Raw genomic sequence first — 1,182 nt, 5'->3', positions numbered from 1 at the left:
CAGTATTATGTTGTTATTAATACACACGTTCATGGGCTTAAAAACGCCATTATGATTCGACTCGGCCCTATCGACCAATGGAAATGTCTAAGATTGTTGATCTGTTCGGCACGGTGTTATAATTACAAACAGGATGAGAAGACGACATTCTAATCATATGCGGAATAAAGAGTCAAAAAATGTCGACACTTCTTAGCTATTACACGAGATGCTCGTAAATACTAGAAGCTTCACTTTTTCCCTGAACGAGTTCGACTATTCACCTCACAAACTCTAAGAACAGACCAACTCGTGTCAAACGGAACAAAGTCAATTCATTGATTTCTAAAGGAAACAGTTCTCGCCCACTCGGTGTAAAGCGGAGTCTTTGACGCCGGTGCGTCTTTTTGTGCTGTAAACAGTTTGTAGACGTTGAAACGAATACCTTTCAGATTCCCATACAAACAAGGCGAAAAAAATGGCAAGTAAATCTTGAAAAGCACAGACATTGCAACATCAAGGAATATCCACCAAAATGGATTTGCATATCTGATAAATGCCGCGCTTGATTTGCTTTCTGCTCGTGTTGTCAACACGATTGAACTTTGTCCACCATGATGAAACGTGCACCTGGCGGAATGAAACTATGAACGACAGTTGCTACGGTTACGTGTTCTGCAGCCATTTTTTGAGATTTTGCTAACCTAAAGCAATATATGGAGGTTAAAAGGGGGTCAGCCGTGTCCCTCTTTTTAATGAAAAGCTTTACTATGAAGAATCATCATGGGTCTGCGGCAGTTTTACCTAGGAGTGTGTACCAGAGGTTATACGCTGTCAAAGGATATATTCATATGCTTCGTTGATCGCAAAAAAACATTGACAAACGGCAAAAGATGCTCTCAGTTCTAGAAATAAAATCCCAGCTGAAGAGATTCATATCTATTTAGATATAGATAATGTTTAGCCATTATTTTATTACTGGGATATTCTTTGTAATATCTGCTTTTACAAAAAAGAGCGATGTAAGGACGTAATATCAGGAAAATATCTACATTCTTTTTTCTGAATTACCTTTACGTTACCATTAAGCCTTAAGATTGGATCGGGGAATCATATAATACATACGACTTAAAATTTGTATATGCAAATTACCCAACTCTATCAACGTCAACTAATATAAAATGACAAGAAGCAAACCAAAGA

This window comes from Ptychodera flava, chromosome 20 (assembly GCF_041260155.1).
Source record: "Ptychodera flava strain L36383 chromosome 20, AS_Pfla_20210202, whole genome shotgun sequence".
NCBI classification, from domain to species: Eukaryota; Metazoa; Hemichordata; class Enteropneusta; family Ptychoderidae; genus Ptychodera; species Ptychodera flava.
The sequence above is the reverse complement of the archived record's forward strand: the minus strand, read 5'-3'. Positions refer to the sequence as shown.